Source organism: Notamacropus eugenii, chromosome 4 (assembly GCF_028372415.1).
Source record: "Notamacropus eugenii isolate mMacEug1 chromosome 4, mMacEug1.pri_v2, whole genome shotgun sequence".
NCBI classification, from domain to species: Eukaryota; Metazoa; Chordata; class Mammalia; order Diprotodontia; family Macropodidae; genus Notamacropus; species Notamacropus eugenii.
This window is the reverse complement of record NC_092875.1, coordinates 342,658,616-342,682,175: the sequence shown is the minus strand read 5'-3', so window position 1 is coordinate 342,682,175 and position 23,560 is coordinate 342,658,616. Positions and strand designations below refer to the sequence as shown.

The following is a 23,560-nucleotide window of genomic DNA, read 5'->3' as shown; positions in this document are numbered from 1 at the left end:
ACTAGAGTGTCGCAATGTTTACATGTTGATATATGATAGGTAAACCTTAAAGTAATATTTAAATGCCAGGTTTTTTTCCCTTTTTTTTTCAAGAGACAGACAGACTAGGCAGAGAGTTATTCCACTATTCAGTGGACATGGCACTAGACTTAGAATCAGGAGGATTTTGACCAGAAGCCCACATTAGGCACTTATTAAGTGACTCTGTATAATCACAAACAAACTACTTAATTTCTTTCAGCCTCAGTTCCCATATCTGTAAATTGGGAATGAAAACAACTTTAGTATGTATTTCATATGTAGATATACAAATAGGAAAATAATTGCAAAAGACCTTGCAAACTTTTAAAGTGCTATTCCATATGAATGATTATTCCACAATTTTTAAAACCCCCTTTAAAAGTGGGATTTTAGCATGAGATCTTAGCCTCACATTAGCAAATACAGGATTTTGAGATCCATTCCTGTTATTATTTTCCCCTCATAGAATGACATTATTCTAACTGGATTTGTAAGTTGGCAGTATTTCCTCAAACTTCATGTCCCCCTTTGTCAATGAGAAAGGGGACCCAGGTACCCTCTCCTGCTTTAGATTCTGTGGAGAGCAAACCCTTTGCTCTGTTTTCTACTCTTTTTCCTCACTGTCATTTTTCCTTGAGAAGCAATGCTACGTAGTTCATAGGAATAGTTCAAAAGGACTGTAAGAAACCATCTAGTCCAACTCCTCATTTTATCAATTTGGAAACTGAGGCCCAAGAAATGAAGTGACCTGTTCTGTGTAGCAAGCATCAGAGGCAGAGTTTTGAACCCAGGGTCTCTGACTGTAGAAACAGTGTTCTGTCTACCATCACAAACCAAGATGTCATAGAATGAATATGAAGTACTTTGCAAACCTTAAAGTGCCTTATAAATGCCCATTCTTGTTGTGTTATCATTATAATTAACTAGTTTATAGTCACCAGACTTCCAACCTGGTGGGTAACTTTAGTCCCTGAACCTTCTATTGCCCTCCTGCTGAGGTCAAGAAATATTAATAGGGCATTACAGGGCGATGGTCAATGTTTAACAACAGGGGGAAAGTGTATGAACAAACACTTCAAGTTGAATACGCATTCCTGGTACTTCCTTACATCTAGATGAGCAGATAAGTGACACAGTATATAGAAAACCCAGCCTGGAGTCAGAAAGACTCATCTTCTTGAGTTCAAATCCAATCTTAGACACTTACACTTGCTAGCTGTGTGATCCTGAGTAAATCACTTAATCCTATTTGCCTCAGTTTCCTAATCTGTGAAATGAGCTAGAAAAGGAAGTGGCAAACCACTCCAGTATCTTTGCAAAGAAAACCTCAAATGGGGTCATGAAGAGTTGGATATGATTGAAATGACTCAACAACAAAAAGTCTACATAATCAATAAAACAAATAAATCAAGCCTTGGTTTTTAGAAATTGCCAATTACTGTTCACACTGAAACTGAACATTTGCCTCTCAAACAGGCATGTGCATATATGTATGTGCATGTGCATGTACATGTATTTATGTGTGTGATACTCTTGTCTGATGTATCAGTCGATAAGAATAGTTTTTATTTTGAACTTAATAATAAAATTACCATTTCCATATACGTAATAGAAAAGAGGATTGTAAATGAAACTGAGGGATCTCTTATGTACAGCTTATTTTTCTTTTTAAATATATAATCAGTTAAACATGTAACTCTCAAAACTAACCTGTTTATCTGTGACTGTCTTTTGTGCATTAAAACATGGTTCAATAACCCTCTTTTATTTTTATTTCTTTTTTTTTTTTTGGCTACCTCATTTCTACTCCCTCTTTCCCCCCCATATTCCTAAAATGGAAAAAAGAAAGAAAACCAAGATAGAATTACTAGAATAATTTCAATTATATACAGACCTGGTCTTGTTACTCCTCTACTCAGAAATGTTTGATACCTCTTTAATGTCTAGAAAGTAAATTTTTGGTGCGAGCTTGGGAGCAGCAACCTCTCATCTATCTCAGAACTTTCGCAGCCTGACCAGCTATCCCCCCAGCTACCCTCCAAAATGGCATCAACTGTCAAGGATCAGCTTATCTTGAATGTCCTAAAGGAGGACCAGGTTCCCCAGAACAAGATCACTGTTGTTGGGGTTGGTGCAGTTGGCATGGCATGTGCCATTAGTGTCTTAACAAAGGAATTGGCTGATGAACTTGCCCTAGTTGATGTAATAGAAGACAAACTAAAGGGAGAGATGATGGATCTCCAGCATGGCAGCCTTTTCCTCAAAACGCCAAAGATTGTTTCTGGAAAAGACTACAGTGTGACTGCAAACTCAAAGCTGGTCATTGTTACGGCTGGGGCACGTCAACAAGAGGGAGAAAGTCGTCTTAATTTGGTCCAGAGTAATGTGAATATCTTTAAATTCATCATTCCTAATATTGTTAAATACAGCCCTAATTGCAAGCTGCTTATTGTTTCCAATCCAGTGGATATTTTGACATATGTGGCCTGGAAGCTAAGTGGCTTTCCTAAAAACCGTGTTATTGGAAGTGGTTGCAATCTGGATTCTGCCCGTTTCCGTTACCTAATGGGGGAGAGACTTGGTGTCCATTCTTTAAGTTGTCATGGATGGGTCCTTGGGGAGCATGGAGACTCCAGTGTTCCTGTGTGGAGTGGTGTGAATCTTGCTGGTGTGTCTCTAAAGAACCTTCATCCTTCTTTGGGAACTGATTCTGATGCAGAAAATTGGAAAGATGTTCATAAACAGGTGGTTGAAAGTGCTTATGAGGTAATCAAACTGAAGGGCTACACTTCCTGGGCCATTGGTTTGTCTGTGGCAGATCTGGCAGAAAGCATTATGAAGAATCTTAGGAGAGTGCATCCAATTTCCACCATGATTAAGGGCCTATATGGCATTAAAGAGGATGTCTTCCTTAGTGTCCCATGTGTCTTGGGGCAGAATGGCATTTCAGATGTGGTGAAGGTCAACCTGAATCCGGAGGAGGAGAGCCGTTTAAAGAAGAGTGCAGATACTCTTTGGGGAATCCAGAAGGAGCTGCAATTTTAAAGCCTTTGAATGTGCTGCCATAAAGAGAACAGGACAGGGGTTGAGGGGTTATGTATGATCTGCTTCTCAGATAGACCAAATCCTTCCTCTGATTAGCGACTAAACACCAGAAGTGTAAAACCTGTGAACACACTCTAGTTTCTTCCTAAAGTTAGAAATGGGGAATAGAACCCTGTTGTAGTTTGCATATGATGCTGAATATGACCTGTATAGTCTCAGTGGTTGGTGTCAAGCAGAGCCAGTGGCCCACAGGTATATAAACTACCTGCTTTGTGTGTAGGTGCTACAAGTTCCCTTAGGTCCAGAAGACAACACTCCTGGATACAAAACACCATACAGTAGTAATTCTTTATTGATGCATTGATTACCTTTGTGCCTCCCCTCCATTAGGGCACTACAGCATGGCCCCCATGTATCACCTTTCTAGAGGACCTGATTTTGTCTGCCTATACATATATATATCAATAGCTGTAAATTTCCATATTATATAAAAAGATCTGTATGTGTACAACAACACAACCAATTCCTCAAGTGTCATACTAACCCTAAATACTGAATAAACAACAAATAACTGATAAAAAAAAAAAAAAAGAAAGTAAATTTTTAACTACTTTGCTTGTCATTCAAAACTTTCTATAAAAAGGTGCCACCTACTTTTCAACCCTATTTCATATTACATCCTTCCATGCATTCTACCCTTCTGCTAAATTGGACTATTCATTTCTCACACGAATTGCCTTGGTCCTTGTGCCTGGAAATTTTTTCTCTCTTTCTTCATCTGTTGTACCCATCCTTTTAAAGCCCAATTCAAATGCCACCTCCTCTACAAAGATTTCCCTAATCCTCAATTTTAAAGAGAACAACCTCCATCGATACTACACAGCACTTTAGTTCACAACTCTCTCATGCATTTAATATGTTATATTACATTATATCTGTATTTATGTCTTAACTTCTATTCAAGTGTAAACTCCATGAGGGCAGTAGTCTTATCTAAACTTTGCATTTTTCTCATCACCTTGCACAGTGCTCTGCACACAGCAGTCAATTAATAAAATATTTATTGAATGAATTTGCAACATATTAAGGAAATAAGACACATGACTAGCATGTGAAATACCCATAAAATTCATTAAAAATTATATTGTATCCATCACGAGCATAAATGGGATATCTATGTAAAGTGGTAAGGGTTTCTCAAGTTGCATCTACATAGAGAAACGTGTTTTGAACAACATTCCTTGTTAACCTTTTCTCCATCATTTTCCCAAGACTAGATAACCCACAAAATAATAAACCAAGCTCTGATCTGCAGCAATTGTCAATTGCTGAGGTGTAAAGGCTCACTCTGAAAATTTGGCAATTGGCTGTCATGAGCCAGCTCGAGTTGACTCCAGTAGTGCACCCCTGGGTGGACTAAGGTTTGGAGAGGAATTCACCTCTACCTCTGCCTGTTGTCATAAGCAAGAAAAAAAAGGTGCAATGATTTATTTTGTGCGCTGTCATATCTAAACCGAGCCAACAAGGTTAACTCAACAGAGAATTGGCACCTTGCTGGTTTAACCAGGTTGTGTAAGGGCATGGAGGTGAGAGATGGAATGTCATGGGTGAGGAGCTGGAAGGCGGCCATTTTAGCTGTAGAATGTAGAATGTAGAGTGAGTAAATCAGAATAATTCATAACAAGACTGAGAAGGTAAATTAGAGTCAGGTTGTAAAGGCTTTTAAATGTCAAAGAAAGGAATTTGCTTTTGATTTAGAGACAATAGGGAGCTACTGAAGGTTATTATGTTGGGGAGAGACACGATTAGATCTGTGCTTTAGGAATATCACTTTGGCAGCTATGAGGATGGAGTTTTGGAAAGAAGAGATTTGAGGCAAGGAGATCAATTAGGAGCTATTGGTGAGATATTATGAAGACCTAAACTAGACCTTCTAGGATGATGGCCATGCTAGTGAGGAGCTAGGGACTGATGGGACAGATACTATGGAGGTAGAATTGACAAGATGGCAACTTATGGGTTACGCATAGTTAGAGACTATGAGGAGTTAAGGATGGCAATGCAGTTGTGAATCTGGGTTACTAGAAGAATGGTTATACTCTGAACAGAAAAAGGAAAGTTTAGAAAATGGTTATGTTTGGGGAGGAAAGAAAATAAGCTCTGTTCGGGAAACGTTTAAAAAATCAAATAGGTGGTTGGTGATTCTGGACTGGAGCTCAAGAGCTCAACCAGGGCTAGATATAGAAATCTGAATGTTATTTGTGTACAGGTAATGACTGAACTCATGTTATCTCATGAGGTCACCAAAGGAGAGAGCAGAGAGAGATGAACGCCTAGGTCAGAGACTTGAGGTGTACCCACAGTTAAGTCAGACATTTAAGAGGAGAAACAAGTTAGAACAATGTCACCCAAATCCAGAGATAAAAGAGGACAGAGCAGTCAGCGTCCTAAAATACTCTGACTGCTGAATAAAGATTATAATCGAGAAAATACCATTGTATTGAGTGCTTAGGTGATAATTAGTAACATTTGTGTTTATGAATAAATATCTGAACAAGATGGAACCCATGTATATCATTTATTTAGACTTTTGGCGTTAACAAGGAACTATACCATGCTCTATTTTTAAAACATTGACTCACCATGGGATTGGGAGTAATATTTTATACGGACAAGGAACTGGCATAGAGACGGAAAATAATGGGTAGGGATAAATAAGTATTTCTCATTGGTTCAAAAGGTATAAACAATGAGGTCACCTGGGGATAATGCTGGGATTAGTGTAATTTAACATTTTAAAAAAATGTTCTGGAAGGGAAGAGTATAATGAAGTAATGAAGTTTTCAGATGATGCTCTGAAACAACTCTTTAAAATTCTGGCACACTAGCCAAGATGACAACTAGAAATTGTAGGAAAATCTCATGAGGTTGGATAAGCGGTCAGAAAAAGGGCAGATAAGTTTCAGTGAGGTTAAGTGTCAGTATATTTAGGGAAAGATAAATCCAACCCATATGTATAAGATTGAAGATAAAACTTTATACTTGTTTTAAACCATAATGTGTCTGCAGGTACAGTTCTACACTTCAAGAAACTTTAAATGAGAGCAACTAAAATGATCAAAGGCAGGGAGGAGCCAAGATGGCAAAGTAGAAAGGCACACATACGGAGGCTGCCCCCCACACAGCCCATAAAATACTTGTAGAGAGGGACTCAACAAATTCTGGAGCAGCAGAAGTGGAGAACAACAGAGTGGAGCAGATTTCCAGCCCAGGGTAACCTGAAAGACCCACAGGAAACGTGAGTTGCACCAGATGCAGAGCAGAGCCCAGCCCAGCCTTGGCCTCATGGCTCAAGAACAGCCCTTGGGGGTGGAATCTCCAGGCTCAGAATCCCCAGTCCCAGCAGCAGCGGTCTGCAGATCCCTCAACCCACAGGAGCCAAAGGTCAGTGACAGGGTTTTTTAAGCTGGCCAGGAAGGGAGAAGGGCCTTCCCATAGCTCCAGCAGCAGGCAGCAGCCACAGAGGCTGCACAGCAGCCCATACAGACAGCTCCATTGTTGGAGCATAAAAACCCCTGGGGGCACTGAAGAGCTGAGCCTTACCTCAGCCCTGAGTAGAGGCCCTGAGGCAGCTGGTCTTTGTCTCACACTGAATGGTGGCTCTGCCCATCCAGCTTATCTGAAAATCAACCCCCAGTGCTGACTTGGGAACTGGAGGCCAGGAGGCTGTGGAGAGGTAACTGCTGAGATTCTGGGCACAAAAATCCCTCTCTGAGTCCAGACCAATACATGCTTAATCGTGCCACCTTGGAGGAACTCAGATCTCACAGATTCCCGGAGTATATCCTACTCTTGACAAAGGACCCAAAAGTCAAGTAACTGGTTAGGGAAAATGCCCAAAAAAGGGAAAAAAAAATAAGACTATAGAAGGTTACTTTCTTGGTGAACAGATACCTTCTCCCATCCTTTCTGATGAGGAAGAACAATGCTCACCAACAGGAAAAGACATAAAAGTCAAGGCTTCTATATCCCAAACACCCAAAATAAATATTCAATGGGCTCAGGCCATGGAAGAACTCAAAAAGGATTTTGAAAATCAAGTAAGAGAGGTGGAGGAAAAATTGAGAAGAGAAATGAGAGAGATACAAGAAAAGCATGAAAAGCTGGTCAACACCTTGCTAAAGGAGATCCAAAAAAATGCTGAAGAAAGTAACATCTTTAAAAATAGGCTAACTCAATTGGCAAAAGAGGTTCAAAAAGCCAATGAGGAGAAGAATGCTTTCAAAAGCAGAATTAGACAAATGGAAAAGGAGTTTCAAAAGCTCACTGAAGAAAATAGTTCTTTCAAAATTAGAATGGAACAGATGGAGGCTAATGTCTTTATGAGAAACCCCGAAAAAAATCACAAAACAAAGCCAAAAGAATGAAAAAATGGAAGATAATGTGAAATAGCTAATTGGAAAAACAACTGACCTGGAAAACAGATCCAGGAGAGACAATTTAAAAATTATGGGACTACCTGAAAGCCATGAACAAAAAAAGAGCCTAGACATCATCTTTCATGAAATTATCAAGGAAAACTGCCCTGATATTCTAGAACCAGGGGCAAAATAAGTATTCAAGGAATCCATAGATCACCTCCTGAAAGAGATCCAAAAAGAGAAACTCCTAGGAACATTGTGGCCAAATTCCAGAATTCCCTGGTCAAGGAGAAAATATTGCAAGCAGCTAGAAAGAAACAATTCAAATATTGTGGAAATACAATCAGGATAACACAAGATCTAGCAGCTTCTACATTAAGGGATCACAGGGCTTGGAATATGATATTCCAGAAGTCAAAGGAACTAGGACTAAAACCAAGAATCACCTACCCAGCAAAACTGAGTATAATACTTCAGGGGAAAAAATGGTCTTTCAATGAAATAGAGGACTTTCAAACATTCTTGATGAAAAGACCAGAGCTGACAAGAAAATTTGGCTTTCAAACACAAGAATCAAGAGAAGCATGAAAAGGTAAACAGCAAAGAGAAGTCATAAGGGCCTTACTAAAGTTGAACTGTTTACATTCCTACATGGAAAAACAATATTTGTAACTCTTGAAACTTTTTTCAGTATCTGGATAGTTGGTGGGATTACACACACACACACACACACACACACACACACACACACACAGAGAGAGAGAGAGAGAGAGAGCACAAGGTGAATTGAATAGGATGGGATCATATTTTAAAATAATGAAATTAAGCAGTGAGAGAGAAATATATTGGGAGGAGAAAGGAAGAAATGGAATGGGGCAAATTATCTCTCATAAAAGAAGCAAGTAAAAGACTTTTCAGTGGAGGGAAAAAGGGGAGAGGTGAGAGAAAAACCGTGAAGCTTACTCTCATCACATTTAACTAAAGGAAGGAATAAAATGCACACTCATTTTGGTATGAAAACCTATCTTACAATACAGGAAAGTGGGGGAGAAGGGGATAAGCAGGGTGGAAGGGATAATGGAAGGGAGGGCGGTGGGAGGAGGGAGCAATTTTGGGGAGGGATAGGATCAAAAGAGAGAATAGAAGAAACGGGGGGCAGGATAGGATGGAGGGAAATATAGTTAGTCTTACACAACACAACTATTATGGAAGTCATTTGCAAAACTACACAGATATGGCCTATATTGAATTGCTTGCCTTCCCAAAAGGAATGGGTGGGGAGGGAGCGATGAAGAGAAGTTGGAACTCAAAGTTTTAGGAACAACTGTTGAGTATTGTTCTTGCAACTAGGAAATAAGAAATACAGGTAATGGGATATAGAAATTTATCTTGCCCTTCAGGACAAAAGAGAAGATGGGGATAAGGGAAGGGAGGGATGTTAGAAGAGAGGACAGATGGGTGATAGGGGTAATTAGAAGGCTCGGCGTTTTGGGGGAGGGGGTAGGGGAGAAATGGGAAGAAAATTTGGAACCCAAAATTTTGTAGAAATGAATGTTGAAAACTTAAATACATAAATTTAAATAAAAAAATAAAGAAAATAAGTTTGGAGAGCACCAAAATCAAAAAATCGAAACATAAAATGATCAAAGGATGAGAGTGTTGAACTAATGGGGGAAGGAGGTAGAAAGATGCTCCCTGGATCAGATGAAAAGAGTTAGAAACTTTCAGACTAAGAAAAGATAATTGACGTTTCTAAAAAATACAAGAAGAGTAGAAGAGAAGTAAATATAAGGTTTTTTTTCCATCAAATCCTGGAAATCAAGAGCTAGGGTAAAGCCTTTGATGCACTAAAGAGGTAAATTTATTACAGGTAAGTGAATTATTGCTTTATAAGGCAAATAGTAATTCATGAAACTTCTTCCTCCAAAAGACATTGCAGGGTCAAAGCATAAGAGGTTGGAAAAGAGGTTTTAGATAAATTCATTAACATTTGCTTATAGTACATGCCTTATGGGTAATATTGAACTGCACAGAACATTAGGCTGACCAACTATGAAAATTAAATTATGTTATATTAAGTTCATACCCATCTATGTTGATGTGGTTTGTGAATGAACACATCTGAGATAAACTGATTAGTACAAGTTACCATGGTGTTTATCAGTTTATCTATTCTTCAGAGCCCAGGTTCAGAGGAAAGTTACCTTCCTCTTCCTTCCTTGACCTATTCACATTCAGTAGAGGAACATTCACAGCTAGAGAACGAGACTTTCTAATATCTCTTTTCTACTTACTAAACTCTGTGTCAAAACTGTCACCTCATTACTCTTTTTTTTTTTGTCCTTCATTTTTTAAATTTTTTTTTATTTTATTTATTTTTTTAATGTTCTACAATCACTACCATAAAACTTAGATTTTTACCCCCCCACACACCTATCCCCCACCACCTCCCTCCCTCCTCAAGATGGCATACAATTCTATATAGGATCTACATATACTTTCCTATTGAATATGTTTTCACTATAGTCATGCTATGTAGACAAACTAAAACAATGGAAGAAATCATATAACAAATCAAAACATAATACACACACACACACACACACACACACACACACAAACATGATCTGCTACATTCTGTGAATGAATTCCATAGTTCTTTGTCTGAGTGTGGAAGGCATATTTTACCTTAGAAAACCATTTGGAATTTTTTTTTTTAAGTTCTTGCGTTATTACGAAGTTCCAAGTCTACCAGAAAAAATTCTTGCACACTGTGGTTGTTGCTGTGCACAAAGTTCTCCTGGTTCTGCTCCTTTCACTCAGCATCAGGTCATATAAGTCCTTCCAGGCCTCCCTAAAGTCTTCTTGTTCATCATTTCTTATGGTGCAATAGTACTCCATTACATTCATATACCACAATTTATTCAGACATTCCCCAACTGATGGGCATCCCCTTGATTTCCAGTTTTTGGCAACTGCAAAGAGTGCTGCTATAAATATTTTTGTACATGTGGGACCCTTTCCCATTTTTATGATCTCTTGGGCATACAGTCCTAGAAGTGGTATTGCTGGGCCAAAGGGTATGCACATTTTTGTAGCCCTTTGGGCATAGTTCCAAACCGCTTTCCAGAATGGTTGGATGAGCTCACAGTTCCACCAACAATTAATTAGTGTTCCAACTCTCACACATCCTCTCCAACATTTATTATCTTCCTGTTCTGTCATGTTTGCCAATCTCATAGGCATGATGTGGTACCTCAGAGTTGTTTTGATTTGCATCTCTCTAATCAAAAGTGATTTAGAGCATTTTTCATATGATTATAGATATTTTAATTTCTTCCTCTGAAAATTGCCTGTTCATATCCTTTGACCATTTATCAATTGGGGAATGACTTGTATAGTTGTACATTTGAGTCAGTTCTCTATATATTCTAGAAATGAGGCCTTTATCCCCGAGATTAGCTGTAAAAATTCTTTCCCAATTTACTACATCCCTCCGAATTTTGGTTGCATTGGGTTTGGTTGTGCAAAAACTTTTCAGTTTAATGTAATCAAAATTATCCATCTTGCATTTCACAATGCTTTCTATCTCTTCTTTAGTAAAAAATTCTTCCCTTCTCCATAAATCTGATAAATACACTATTCCTTGCTCCTCCAGTTTGTCCATGGTATCAGTTTTAATATCTAGATTGTGTACCCATTTGGACTTTATTCTTGTGTACAGTGTCAGGCATGGGTCTCTTTTTTTTTTCCTTTCAGTTTTTGCCTTAAAGAATGGTTTGACTTTCCTAAAAAAGCTACATTTAGAAAGGCTGCCATCATAGCATTGGGGTCAACAGTCAGCCTCATGGTTTTAATACAAGCTATGTCTATTTTCTTTGAGACTGGAGATGGTGGCTCTCTCTTTAAGCCCCCACTAATGTGTAACCATTAATGACACTACCTTTTTAAGTTAAAAACATAACTTTGTGAAAACAGCTAAACTGAAGCAAACATTAATGCAGATAAAGCTTTGAGAGCAAAATGTTTATTTTCTCAGACTCTCTCTGGCCTGTGTTTCTTCTTCCAATTTGTGTCTTACACATACAGGCTGACCAGAAGTTGGCTCACGTTACTCTGGTGCATCAATAAATGGGATCAATGGAGCCTATAAATCACAAGCAGCAGATCAAGAGAGGCTCTTCTCCATTCTATGCCTGAGAAGCTAGATAATGATTATCTTCTTTAGATGCAGAGAGATAAATAATATTTATTACACATAGAACTTCTGTATTACTGAACAATGAAGATAGGTTGAAGGAACTGGCAATCTTACATTTGGATAACACCTAGGAGTTTTCTGGCCGGGTGGAGGAGGGATTAGAACTTACACTAACTGCTCTAGAAGTCAGAACCAGAATCAATGAGTAGAAATTGCAAAGAGGAAAACTTGGGCTTAACCAAAGGAAAAATATACAAAATTGGAATGGGCTACTTTAGGAGGTAACCATAGACATTTACCTTTCTAAAAAGGCCAGAATTTTAGGGTGAAATGGTGCTTCCTAGAGAGGAATGCAAGGAGAAATCCAGGAGTATTACATAGAGAGCAGTAGCATGGTAGGTTATGAATAGTTTAAGATGAGGATATGGAATAGTAATAAAGTGGGTGGGATAAAAAGATGAGGGCAGTGGGAGGTGGTAGCAATCTCCTTTACCTCTTGCCATTCCACAGTGCTACATGTATGATATGTAGGTGCTTGAATGTCTAGAATCATAAAATCTTAGAGTTGGAAGGAACCTTAAAGATTTTATACTATACAATCCATCACCCAATATAGAAATCATTGCTACAATATGCCTGTCAGTTTTCATCCAGCCTCTCTCTAAAAACTACTAATGAGAGGGAGCTCACAGCTCAGTAATGAAGCCTATTCCATGGTAAGACAAATATAGCTGTTGCAAAGTTCTTCCTTATATTGAGTTGGAATCAATCTCCCTATGTATCCCAACCATTCATTGTCCTGATCTTTCTCTGGAGTAGCTTGAAACAAATTATTCTCTGATCTCCTTAACAATTCTTCAAATACTTGCAGTCATCTATCACAGCTCTGCTAAGTTTTCTTTCAGGCAAAAATCTCCAGAATACTTCATATAATGTTCATATGGAGTCAGGTATCCAGATATCCTGCCATCCTTATCACCTTCTCCTAGACAAATTCTAGTTCATCTATAGCACCTAAAAATGACACCTAAAATTGAATGCAATTCTCCAAAGGTGATCAGAACAATGCACAGTACGCTGGAAGCATAACTTCCTATAATCGAGATGGCATAGTCTATTGATACAGTCTAAGATGGCACTGGCTTTTATTTTTAGTAGCTGCATAACAATGTTGACTCATTAGCTTGTAGTCCACTAAAACCACCAGATCATTTTTTACAAACTGCTGAACTAAGTTGAACTATGCAATGTTGAACTTGTACGATTTATTCTTTCAACTTAAATGTAAGACTTTACATTGAATTCTTATAAATTTCATCTTCCTGTACAAAGTTGTATTCTGAAGCTTCACTGTAGTATGAAAATGACCTGGAAGTTTGTGAAGGCTAGATTGATTAGAAGGGTTCAAGTTCCTGGAAGTCTGACAAAGTTGGAAAATCTTCTTGTAGAGGTCTAGCTACAGGCTATCTCCTGCCTTAATAGCAACCTAGCTAAATGCAGAGCAGGCTCATAACTAGAACTGTAGCTGCTAGCTGATATTGTGTGTGTTTGTCCTTGGTTGCTGAAGAAGACTATGCCATCAGAGAAATAAATATATGACTTGCACTTGACTTTGTTTTGCGTGAGGGAGGGCTGTGCAGATCGTCAGCCTCACTTCTCCTTCACAGCCATCTGAATCCAGTGACCAGATAATTTATCAGGATGACTGGAGATGGCCCAGGATGAGGCAATTGGGGTTAAGTGATTTGCCCAAGGTCATACAGCTAGTGAGTGTCAAGTGTCTGAGGTGAGATTTGAACTCAGGTCCTTCTGGCTGCTGTACTGGTGCTCTATCCACTGCACCACCTAGCTGCCCTAGCTGATACTATTTTTTTGGCCAATCCATTTGGTCCATAAAATAGGTGATTAAAAAAAAAGGTCTTTAGCCCTATTAGTTATTTTAGACCACCTATAAGTATTGATTTAATTTCCCTGATTCCCCAAATATTGTTGTTTTACCTCCATCCTTGAAACTGCCTCTTACTTGCTGTGTATATACTGTGTATGACTTCACCACTCCATATATCTATTCCTAGGGCTATAGAAGTTTCCTGAAAGCAGAAACTGTTCCATTTTTTTCTTGTTTTCATAATCCCAGATCCTGGTAGGAACCAAATAAATGCACATTGAATTGAGAGACTCTATCATATCCATGTTTTTGTTCTCACTATAAATAAAACCGGAAAGCAAATAAATTGTAGCCAAATAAAAGTATGACTCACAGGCTCCCCTGAGAAAGGGGAATGGAAGAACTGGTTTCATTGTGAGCCCAAAGACAGTAAGAAAAACCATGTCATAGAACTTGGTAATTTCACTTTTCAGTGCTCATGATAAACAAAAGCAAATAGATAACTATGAAAATAATTGCAGCTTATATAATCCAATATTTATTCCAAAGAATGCAGAGACAAATTCTAGGAAGAATTGAACAAGATCCTCTAGGGTTAACATAACACCTTGATTAATTTGGTGACCTCAATGCCAGGTGGCCCAAGGGAAGATGGAGAAATTTCTGTTGGTAAATAAGATTTAGGATCAAGAAATGAAAGATGTCAAAAGCTTATAGAGCACTTAGAAATCTTATGCCTGCTGACACACTCTTTTTAAGAAGACAGTCAGAACTCTCTTGCCATGATGAACACCTGATGATAGCACAGACATAAAAAAAGTTTTTATAAACAATTTATAAAAATAATTTTAAAAATTATAAAAAACAATTTATAAAAAATATTTTTATAAAAATGAAATGACTTGTTAAAGACACAGCAGTTGCTTCAAAATCAGTTTGTCTTTGGAATGCATAAAGCACTGGGACTGTAGTCAGGGAGATTTGAGTTCAAATCTGGCCTCAGACACTTAATAGCTTTGTGATACTAGGCAAATCCCTTAACCTCTGTTTGCCCCAGTTTCCTTATCTATAAAAATGGGGATAAGAGGAGCACCTTCCTTCCCAGGGTTGTTGTGAGGATCAAATAAGACAACTGTGAAGTGATCAACACATGTTTGGCACGTAGGAGCTGCTATATAAACGTTAGTGATGATGATGATGATGATGATGTCAGATATCATCAGATCAAATATTATCAGACTTACATAAGCTAAGCCTTGCAAAGGTCCAAGTAAAAAACTTAGAAGAACTCCCTGAATGTGAGCATAAAGATATCAGCCTTACTTATTTAAATATGCTATTGACTGAAAAATGCAAAACAGATGAAAAACATAAATGATCACCATTGAAGTAATACAAGAAACACTGAATTTGGAACCAGAATAACTGGGTTCAAAATCTGGCTCTCTGGTCTTGCATGATTTTGGAAGTCATGTAACCTCCAAGGTCTCAGTCTCTTCATTTTAAAAAAGAAGCAGTTGGACTAGATGTCTGGGATCCTTTATGACTCTAAATCCTATTTATTATAAAAATTTAACTCATGTGAAACAGTGACCCCTATGAAACAGTCCAGAAATCCTACTCACTAGGTAAGACTTGATCTCTTCAATCAACAGATAACAATGGCAGAGTAAGATAAACATTGTTTTAGAGTAAAAGTTCTCCAAAAAAAAATTATAGAAGAGAAAAATGAAAGATTAAAAACACTACTGCCCAATAAGAAAACAAAACAGATGCAAAGAAAATGAGCCTGTAGGATCAATATAAGATCTAGATCATCTTGTGATACCAGGACAACAAATAGACATAAAACCAGAATAGATCTTTCACTGTCTTTATGGTGATCTCTTCTCATCAGTGTCTACAGTAAAATTACCACATGGACTTCTACCATCATCAGATCCAATGCATTATGTGAGGAAGTAGCAATTCACGTTAATTCAATAAGCATTGATTAATCAAATCTAATAACACTAGGTTAGGTGATAGAGATATAAGGAAAAAAATGAAATAGTCCCTGCTCTCCAGATGGTCACATTCCATGGGGGAGATATGGCATGTGTACAGATAAATAAGTCCAATGCAATTTTTCAGAGAAGTGGGAGAGGGGGGACTTGTGTTAACAATGTGAGGGTCAGGAAAGGTATTCTGTGATGAGTTACCTGAGTTAAACCTTGAATTGATTCCAAGAGGAAGGGGTGAGGAGGGAGAGTATTCTAGGTATGGGGATATATGTATAAAGGAGATGAAATATCACATGTAGGGGAGTAATGCAATCAGTCTGGAAAGACAGCTTGTGAAAATCTTACCCGCTGAAAAGACAAGCTTGCATTTTATCTAAAAGACAGTTGAGACCTCTAGAAATTTCTTGAGTGGGGGAATAATATGGTTGAACCTGGGCTAAAGGAATAGCATTTCAGCCTCTGTGTGGAGGAAGAACTGAAAAGGGAAGAGACTATACGCATAGAAAGCAATTAAGAGGAGGGTCTGAATGAAGGTGGTGACTGTGTGAGTAGAAAGAAGACAGTTATAAGAGATATGGAGACAGAATTAACATGGAGGTGAGGGAGAGTGAGAAAAAAAGGATGACTCTTAGGCTGAGAACCTGGAAGATTGGGATTATCTTAATATGCTGGATAGAAATAGGGAAGTTGAAGGAGGGGTGGCTGTAGGAAAATAGCTCTTGGGTCCTGTTTTAGACATGTTGAGCCTGAGATCATTATGGGATATGCCAGTGGAGCTGTTCAGCAGATAGCTAGTGATTCAGGTTCGAGAGACATAGTGAGGGTTGAATATGTATATGGTACTTAAGATGACTTTAGTAAGAATGCCTAGATGTGAACAAATACATATAGAAAAATAATCCATACTTGGGGCAATATATTTTAAAGGTTTTCAGGGATTGATTTCCAAAATCTCAAAGAGAAAAGATTCTGAAAGAATAGAAAATTTCATAGATAGTGTTATTATAAAAAAACAATTAAAGGTGAAAACAGTTTGCAAATATCAAGCCATGTCTAGTATTATATCTATAAAGCAGGGGTTCTTAATCTGAGGTATATGGACACATTTGATATTTTGATAACTGTATTTCAGTACAGTTGGTTTCCTTTGTAATCATAAATACTTAATTTTTTTTAATTTAAAAGAAATATTCTGAGAAGGCATCCATAGGATCAGTCAGGTTGCCAAAAGGATCCATGACACCAAAAAAGATTAAGAACTCCTACCATACTCTTTATAATGGTCTATGCTTCATGAAAAATACTTTTTAAAAATATTCAGGTTTTCTATAAATGACTTTCAGTAATACACTATAAAGTCACAGTCTCTCAAAGGAGAGGTATAGAGAATATAAGATACTCTTGTTTCTCATGTATGTGTGCATGTGTGCATGCGTGTGTGTGTATTTAGCTTGGAAGCAGCTAAATGGCTCAGTGGATAGAGCACTGGGCCAGGAGTCAGGAAGACCTGAGTTCAAACCCAGCCTCAGACACTTAGCTACATAACCCCGGGCCAGGCACTTAACCTCTATTTACCTTAATGCACTGGAGAAGGAAATGGTAAAAGACTTCAGTATTTTTGCCAAGAAAACTCCATGGACAGTATTGGCATGCTATGGTGCACAAAGTCATGAAGAGTTGAATATGACTAAACAACGAAACAGCAACAAAATGTACTTAGACAAGCACTGAATTAGAATGAGGAACAAATGGTGAATAGGAGAAAAGACCAGATTATGTTGCATTTGGGGAACTGGACAGTGTTTTGGATGATTCTGAGCTGCTTATCCCTGAAAACACCCATCTCTCCAATACCTACACACTCACATTGATGCTATATGACTATGAATTAGGGAACAAAATGATCTCAGAGGAAACAGACTTGCTTGTGCCCCAAAGGGCACAATGGTGAGTACATATAGGCTGCAATCTTACCAAAACTGACTTTTGTTTGAGAGGTGGAACAAGAGATCAAGGACATTTCTTTCCATAAGAGCAGGTGGCCTGGTCATGTAGCAAAGATGAGAGACAGTATCTGAGTAGGCCAGATGTTATTTTGTTACACTAGAAGAACCATAAAAAGGCCTCTAACACATTAGTTGGATTCTTAACGAAGAATTTACAAAAGGTCAGGAACAAAAATCCCATGACATGAGAAGATGAAGCAAGAATATTTCCCCACTGATGGCATCACAAAGCTTACATACATATATTACATCAGAACGTCAAATACTCTGGAAAGTACAGGTGCAGTATGTCTGCCAGTCCAGTAACCTCATAACAAAAATGTAACTTATTAGTTTGACCTGATATTCTTAATGAGACTATGTTGGATTCCATTAATAAGCATACTCTTATTCTTTAGAGGTAGATAGTTCTCAAAAACTACTTGCCAGTCTGTTCTATAATTTTAAGATCACTGTTAAGCTTATCATGTTTTCATTTCTGGATTCCTCTTCTAATTTTTTTGAAAGCAGGAAATTCTTTTCTCATGATTCAAAGATTGCTGGCAATGATCTTCAGTGCCCCGAGGTGTAACTAATTTTGGCCTGGAGATTTTAAAGTAGGTGAGGGCTTTCCTAATATTTACTTACCTATCCTGGGTAGTAATTTCCTCTTTAGGTTGCTTAGCCCTTCCAATGAGAAGACCAATCTTCTCACTGGCAATGACAAATCCAATAGAAATTGTAGTTTTCTGCCTTCTTTCTGATAACATTGTATTATAAACCCTGAGCAGTGGGGTCTCTCCTTTTTTATTCTTAATCTACTGTATGAATATGTGAGAAAAGAGGCAAAAGGAAAAACCCTTTCATATGATAAATGAGTCTATTTTTAAGGGGAGGGTATGGTAAGACTGAGTCAGCATAAGGTACTTGTTGGGACCATTCAACTTTTAAGTCTCCAACATTTATTTTACACAAGAGTTTTGAAAAATGATATGGGTTAGACTAGATGGCTCCCAAGACCTGCCTCACACAAGTAGACACTTAATAGAAACTTCTTGATAGAATAGTAATCATTACAAAACTTCTCTTCTGGAAGATCTTCAAGTAAAGGACAGTGATGTCATTTGATAACATTTGTTATGGCATCCACCACTATTGAGGTGGTTAGCTCATCTTGAGGACTTTGCCTGTAATTAGGGTCCCCTGGCACAAGGGAATGTAGGTGAGGGGGGAAGAATTGTGTGGCCAAAAGGAATAGTGCTTATTATGTTATTACTATGTGCATGGTAAATGCAAGTGCAAGAAAGCAAGACATTCTCCACCCTCAAGAAGCTTACATAGGGGAAGACAACACATACCACTGAAGAGTGGTGACCAGGTAGGGGTGTGGCAGTAGATTTCTGTTCTCAGCTAGAGTATATTAGGAGGTAAGATGGAAGGGGCCACATGCTCATTGATGTGTCATGAAGATATCTGGGGAGTGGTAAGGGGGATCTTGACTCAGGTTACATGGGAATGTTCACCAATGAGAAGCCCAGGGTCCAAGAGTGGTAGATTGGAAGGCCATATTGGACAAAGCATATGTTTTCGTTTAATAGTGAGATGAGCCCATTTTTCTTTTTTTAAACAAAAATCTAAATCTCTTTTAAAATAGCTAAGTACAATAAACGAAGACAATATTGGAATCATTTGGTATGGCACCAAAGACAATATTTAGCATAATCCTTACTTGAAGCAAAGATCACTCCTAAACACCATGTGGACATCACACTGATAAGGTTGTACTGAACATCACTACTCTACAATAATTTTATTTACACATTTTAAAGAAACCCCAGTGCCCTACTGTAACACATTGCTGTAACCTTTTTAGCCCATCATTTAAAATATTATTATATCTTTACTACGTCCTGTAACATTGTTTCTTTTTACACTGTGTTTTCACAAAATGATATTGGGCATGTAATGATATTGGGAATGACCTATGTTTTTTAAAGATAATATGTATTTGTTTGTAAAAGAAAAAAGCATACATCTGAGTATTAGCAATACTCACTTGTAACTCCTTGTAATATTTATACACAAATGCCTAACTCTTTTACCTGCTCTGGAAGCTATATTTCCTTTTCTTCATTAATATCTTCCCTGTTGGTTTATCTGACTATGTTTAAAGTTTTTGAGTTTTTTTCCCTTTTGACATCTTTGGTAATTTGAGTCTTTTCCCCTCAATTTTCTCCTATTGCTCACTTTCTGGTTCCCTCCTCTATGGAGGTAATTTCCTTGGGGGCTGGATCTCCAAGCCTTCTCAGCTTTTTCCCAGCTAGGCAAAATTCAGTTTACTAACCTCAGTTTCTGATCCAAGTGACTTTTGGGGCACAAAACTAGCACTAGGTTCCCTTCCCTCAGGCCTAGGGTAGTCTCTCTGTCTGTCTCTCTGTCTCTGCCTCTGCCTCTTTCTGTTCCTGTCTCTGCCTCTTTCTGTCTCTGTCTCTCTCTCTCACACACACACATCCTGCCAGAATTCCTTTTGTTCCTCAGTTCTTAGATGTACTCTGCTGTAGTACAGAACGCTGCGCCAGCAATAGTCCTCCCCCTTGGAACTCTGCAGCTTTTAGGGGTGAGGGGGCTGTAGGTCAGCTTGTACATTCCTGCTGTCAAAGGGTGGTGGTGGAGGAGGTGGCATATTAGATTAGAGATTACAAGCTATCTCTGTCATTAACCCATTGGATTTTTACTTAGTTTTACAGATGGGGAAACTGAAGTGGTACAATGGACAAAGAACTAGGAAGACCTGAATTTCAACCCCACCTCAGACACTCAGTAGCTATATCACCTTGTGCAAGTCACTTAACCTCCATATGCCTTAGTTTCCTCAACTGTAAAATGAACATAATGATACCTCTCAGGGTTGTTGTGAGGGTCAATGAGATCACATTTGTAAAGAACCTACTATAGTACCTGGCACATTAGTAGAAGCACAGAAATGCTATTTATTATTATTGGGAAGTTCATGGTCATTAGCAGGCAGGGCAAAAGCCTTAGACTCCAAGACTGTTAAGATGCTAAAACACACAGGTATGAACACCAGGAAGTGTTAGGTATTGATCCCACTACAAAAGTGATAATTATGGGCCATTTATGGATTGACTGGTAGAATTAACTAGGCTAGTGGTACTCTTATGCAATACAGTAAATTGTAAGAGAAGGAGTTGGAAAGTATTATGTGAAAAAACCAAAGTATAGTCAGAACGGTTCTCTGAGGTTCTGGGTTGCTTTCCTCCTGAATTGGTCTTCTGTAACTCACTGTGGCATCCATCTGTTCAAAAGGATGTTTGCTCTGTGGGTATGATTTGTGGGTATTTGAAAAATACTGTCATTTTTCTGGTGTTACAGAAACAAGTATTAACCGATATTTAAGAGGCATTTAAGGCATTAAATATTTAAGGCATCAGGGCTGAATGCCCATTTACACCATTACTTGGCTAAAGTTTTGTACTAAGGCCTTCCCCCTTCCTTGTAAGAACATGGACTTCTCAAAGGCTCTAACACCAAAGGGTCACAGGATCACAGATTGGAGATGGTCATTAAGTCTAGCCCCCTTCATTGTAGAGGTGAGGAAACTGAGGCTCTGTGAGATTAAGTGACTTGTCCAAGGTCACAAAGCTGTTAAGTGGCTAAGGCAGGACTTGACCCTGACTTCAAGGCCAACATTGTCTCAGTGTAACTCTGCATTGACTCTCAGGTACCACCTGTTAAGTGATGTGACCAGAGGCAGTGAGAGGCATATGTGGGGCTCTAGATATGTATATGAGCAAATTGGATTGAAGAGAAAACATTGCTTATGAGTTCAGAAAAATTTGGGAAAGAGAAATATTTCTCTAGTTTCAATTTAGTCTCTATATTCTCTGATTAATCAAACTAAAATCCCAACTCCTTTGAGGTTTACCAGAATCTCCTTTTATCTACTCATTTATCCTTGTTTTAATTATATAGTTTGAGAACAAGCAGCAAAACAAATGTGTGCACTTGGAGAGAATGGCAAAACATCTCATCCTGGGAATAAAGGCAGAGAAGGACAAATGAGAATAAGGTGCCAAAGAAAAAAATCAGTTCAGCCAGATTTTAGTTTCAAAGGAAACACCTGGTTATGCTACATACTGCTTCAGTGTGTGAGATGAACAATACACAGGTTAACCGTGATGATGTAAGTTACATATACGTGTGTGTGTGTGTGTGTGTGTGTGTGTGTACATTTCCCCTGTCCTTGTCCCCCATAAAGAATTTAAATACTTAACAGGTGATGATGTTTTTAGTGGTTTTTTACTTTTCTAAACTTTCCCTGCCCCCTGTAAATTTGCAAATACTTTTTTTAAAAAGCCAGTATGGTTATAACTGAAATCTCCAGTTCCTTTATTTACTCTGGCATACTGATAAGTAATGTCACTGGATAGTTTGGGAATAAATTGTGGCAAAGTATTATATCACTTTAGTGCAAGACAAAACAATAGATATAAATTCAAACCTATGTGATGAAAATGTAGAGAAATATTGGAATAGGAACCATATTGTTACATTATAGCAAAGGTTCTTAACCAAGAGCCCTGTTGGCAGGCCAGTGAAACCTATGGACACCTTTACAGAATACTATTTCCAAATGCATAAAATCAAATACTTGGGATTATAAAGGACATTGATTATGTTGAAATATATATATACACACATATATGTAAAGTACATGGATCCCAAGATAAGAACTCCTGCATTAAAGCAACAGCAGTTTTTTTTTTCAGCAGACATGGAAAAGTTTGACATGTTCTTGGTTTGTGAGCAATTCTTCCCTTACTCTAACTTTAGTTAAACTGAACTCTGCAACAAACTTTTGCTCACCTACAAGGCTCCCAAGCACTGAAGGTGATTCCAGGTCTCAGCCTCTCAGTGGTTTCTGCAAGTCACTGCCGTTTTTGTGTTAGAAGGGCTATGGGTATTTTGGTTGCTTGGGGTTTAGAAACTCACAGCCCTGACTTCTACCAGAAACCTAAGTCATGAATGAACTTCTGCAATCCCAAAGGGTACTGCTTCCTCTATCTTTGCAGTAGGTCCTTTGGGAATCTGGTGGCTGATGCTGCTTCCTCCATGATGAGAATGTTGTTGTTCAGTTGTTTGTTAGTTGGATCTGACTCTTTATGATCCCATTTTAGGTTTTCTTGGCAAAGATACTAGAATGGTCTGCATTTCCTTCTTCAGTTTGTTTTACAGATGAGGAAACTAAGACAAACAGATTACTTGCCCAGGGTGACATAACTAATAAGTGCCTGAAGTCAGATTTGAACTCATGAGTCTTTCTGACTCAAGGACCCATGTGCTAGCCATTGTGCCACCCAGCTGCATGATGTGGCGTGAGGGGTGGGGGGGGGAGAAATAGCAGGACTTCAAGGAAGACAAAATCCATGAAGATGATGTTTCCTCCTGGAAATTCATATTCTAATCAGGAAATGTGGGTGCAAAAAAACATATCCAAAATCAATCTTGTCCAACCTTTTCTCCCCTTAATCCCTAAATCTTGTTCCTCCTGTTTACTTCCTCATGTCCCACCTCTGACAGACAATGACTGTGTGACCCTGGGAAAGTTGTTGAATTCCTCAGGGCTCTAGGCAACTCGAAGACTCCAAGTTACAGAGAAGGTACAGACCTGCACTGGAGAAGGAATTTTTCTCATTAGGGACTTAGTCCTCTATATCAGTAAAATCCCCAGTCAATCTCCTCCCTATCCTTTCCTGGTAGTTTTACAGTTATCAATGCTTAAAACTGTATAAGGCAGTTTTCTTCATATCTGACCTGAAGTCACATGATCCATCTCAATTTTATCCCATTTTGATAGCAATGATGCCCATTATAATGTGCAGAATTTGACAAATGTAAATTCTAAGATCTCATTGTTAATAAACATGTTCTCAGAACTCCTGTTAGTTTCATGAAGTGTTTCAGAATATCTGGGA

General features: G+C 38.3%; 1 protein-coding gene and 1 pseudogene across 4 annotated transcripts in view; one reads left to right on the top strand and one right to left on the bottom strand.

Moving 5' to 3' along the window:
• PLEKHG4B (pleckstrin homology and RhoGEF domain containing G4B) overlaps positions 1-23,560 on the bottom strand; it is a 323,118-nt gene that overhangs the window by 167,913 nt on the left and 131,645 nt on the right. The window lies entirely within an intron of this gene.
• Positions 1,801-3,661, top strand: LOC140501537 (L-lactate dehydrogenase A chain pseudogene; annotated as a pseudogene).